The sequence below is a fragment of the Morone saxatilis genome, unplaced genomic scaffold, assembly GCF_004916995.1.
Source record: "Morone saxatilis isolate NCDOM2014 unplaced genomic scaffold, NCSU_SB_2.0 Contig3, whole genome shotgun sequence".
In the NCBI taxonomy this organism is placed as follows: domain Eukaryota; kingdom Metazoa; phylum Chordata; class Actinopteri; family Moronidae; genus Morone; species Morone saxatilis.
Window position 1 is genome coordinate 15,919,561 of NW_023339873.1, and position 3,412 is coordinate 15,922,972.

Here is a 3,412-nt window from a genome sequence, read left to right on the forward strand (position 1 = left end):
AAACAGTTGAATTAAATGGTGGTTTTACTACCTGTTTACACGGATCTTCCACTTGACTGAAGCTGTGCAGTGCTTTCACTGAGGAATGCTATGCATGACTACTTGAATTTGTAGTTGGGATTACTACTGCAGCTCAGGAAGACACTGGCTGATATTTTAGGTGAGCGTTTAAGTCCACATGGATTCTTATATTTACTATGTATATGTTTCATATGACTTAAGTTGTGGTTATTAGGTAGACTGCAAACTTGTTTTTTAATGAGTACAAACAGCTATTTTGTAGCTGCAATTGCATCCTTGAAGAGGGACAGGGGGATCTAAACTGTATGAGGGTGGGCTCACATCTATCAACATTTTACATGACAGTCAAAGGCTGAGGAGATGTGTTAGTACCCTGTTCAGTTGATATGTTCAACACAACTAAATCACGGGAAAAGTTTAGCTGAGACATTTCAAGTTCTTGTAACAGTTGATATCGAGATTAGGACGCATTAGTTACCATGAATGCTGTGGGAGAGAGACGGGACTGACTGTCTTATAGCAGATAGTTGACAGTGTTGGCACTTGGCAAAGTTAGCTGAGGCGCCACGTTTTAACCATCTCTCAGTACATTGTTTTAAAAAACTAAAACAAACTTAAGTCACTATAATACACAATATACACACTTCTCTCGTCTCTTTTCATCAAATATTTGGCCGAACGACTTGTGCTGCTCACCTGAACTTACATTTAGCAAAACAGATATGTTTAACCATATTTAAAACTTTGCCAGAAACACACAAAAAAGTCCTCAGCTCACCATTTTATGACTCTTTCCGAGAATAATTGACGTATCCCTTCGCAGTAACACCGTGCAAGTGTTAAACGTGATTCATTTCTGACTTCCACACCACTTAAAACACATCAAAACACATCCACTTTTCGCTCAGTGTCCTTCTTTTAACTTGACTCCCTTCGGTGCAAGCTGACTCCATCCATGAAAACCCTTTACCGCCTCTAAGCAGCTGATTGGCCGACGAGTGGACCTTTCTGAGCTGTGATTGGTCGTAGAGGACGTCAGTCAAGCCTCCAACTTCTCCTCCGGCAGGATCTGCTCGGGTCGGACAGAGGAGATCCAATCTGTCCACGTGATGTGTGAGGTGGCTGGTGGCTCCCCAGAAAACAGCTGTCCGGACATGATGTTGGATTAAAGTTTTGCCTGTGTGTCATAGCAGTTGTATAAACGAACATTTTCCCCTCATAACTGAAAAATAAAACTCTAATCTGGTTGAGGGAAATGTCTGTTTCTTCTTCTTATCGGTGGTACATTTTATAATTACGTTAAATTACTTTAGTAACTGACTGATTTGTTTTTGAGCAAAAGCGTGGTATACTATAATAAAACGACGTGTAGTTCAAAGAAGTCCCTAAGTGGGTTAAATAAAAAAAAAGTTAACTAATGTGGACTTACACACACCAAATTAAATATAAATAAGGTCCTGTTAGAAATATAGCTAAAACTGGTTTGAGGTTAACTTCTCCACACCAATTGCAATAGTTTTTATTTTTTAGTTCTTTTATACTTTTATTTCCTTTTCAAGACAGCTGAAGAGGGTCACACAGGAGGACACACAGGAAAGGGCCACAGGTCGGAGTCGAACCCACGGTCCACACTGCAGAGGACTCAGCTTTGGTACATGGGACACCAGCTCTACCGGTGAGGCACCTGGGCGCCCCATTATTGTATTATTCTATGGAAAAAACGATCAAACAAGTCAAGTTTTGATATCATTACGGGGTTTTATTAAACATATAATATGAAACGAAATCAGCTCTTCATTTATTAATAGATATGTCTGCTTTTAAAATAAACCTGTTGAAAGGGCTGTGTTAATCTTTTAAGGGGAAACAAAGTTTGCACCGGACGTGTCAAACTCATGGCTGTCTGGTCAAAAAAAACAACTAGTTACACGTACTGAATAGATAACTACTCCTATTCTGCCATCTACTGGCAGATAATATATTGCACAGCCTTAATACATTATAAATATGAGCAAAACAAATAGACAAAATACTGCATGAGAGAAAACATTTTATTTTGTAACTCAAATTTATGCATTTCCCAACACAAACAGGATGTTGACTGTTCTGGCATCTGGCGTAGAACTTACAGGGAATCATCAATGTTCAATGATGATGTTAAATGCTAAATGAAAATCCAACTCCAACTGGTATTAGTATTTTTTTTTTAGTAATGCTAAAGTAACATCAGGAATACAGTTAAAAGACAAATAATTATTTTTTGTTTAAAAATTTTAAATGTTATACGTAAATACATTTGTTTTTAAACTTATTTGCATCAATCCAGTCACTGATCGTACGATCGACACAAAAACAGTGTAGTTTCGTCTCAGTCATCCTGACGCCTGTTTCATGAGGAAGACTACAGCCATCTGGCTAACATTGATGAGTAAAACCCAGCACATTTCTTCTCATATCGGCTCTGGATCTGACTCAGCCAATCTATACAGATAACAGAGTGAACCGGCCTCTTGTGAGAAACACCAGGCAATAAAATGCCCAGCAAAAGTTGTTCCACATGTCTTCAACTGTTCAGTAACCACTGCAATGTACTGATTAATACTTATTTTTTGAGTCAGCCCTCAAGCCAAACTCAAGGTTAACAAAGATTAATACTCATGGTAAGAGTCAATTTCATGTAAACATAATTACATATGAGCTACAGTATTAATGCGGTCACTGCCTCCACACTGAGAAATGTGAGAAATGAAGGATCTGAAAGTTTGTAGCTGAGTGACAATAATACAAAGACTTGTGCCAGTCCATGACAATGGACAAACCAAACACACAAAGCCAATACTTTCAGTACAATGAGGACATTGTGTGAAAAACACAAAACAAAAAATCTTATTGAAATTGTGATGAGGCATTAGTGAAAAATATTTTATTTTAGTCATAAAAGCAGTAAAAACCCATCATGATCAAATTGCTGCTCATTATTCTCTTATCAACACTGCTTCAGCTTTGCTATTACATCTCCATTTTGGACAAAAGACCCTTTGTGGGGTGGACCGGTCCTGAGCTTTCGTCCACCAACAAAGAAGATCCTGTTAAAGGCCTTTTCTTTCACCACGGTAAATATTTCCACTACTCTACTGAAAGAGGATTCACAGTCCAAACAAACCTATGTGACTCATGAATGGACTGATCTAATTGTCCACTTAGTATCTAATAGCTCCAATGGCTAACCTGTGGAACCTAATTCTTTAAACTTAAACCAGTTCTCCTGCCTGCACTACCCAGTCAGTGCTGAATAACTAGATATGTATAACCAAGACTTTTGAGAAAGAGCATAATCCATCCTGTCTCCTTCATATTGTGTCTCAAAGCACATAAAGGTAACAGACAAAAA

General features: G+C 38.2%; 1 protein-coding gene across 3 annotated transcripts in view; it reads right to left on the reverse strand.

The window, feature by feature from the left end:
• Positions 1–989, reverse strand: part of arhgef10 (Rho guanine nucleotide exchange factor (GEF) 10) — a 48,885-nt gene extending 47,896 nt beyond the window's left edge. For 2 of the 3 annotated variants that reach the window (XM_035674019.1, XM_035674018.1), the window contains exon 1: positions 800–989. The gene's annotated coding sequence lies outside the window, so the exon portion shown is untranslated. The remainder of the gene's footprint in view (positions 1–799) is intronic. The other variant, XM_035674020.1, reaches the window with a different exon arrangement.
• Positions 990–3,412: the final 2,423 nt, after the last annotated feature.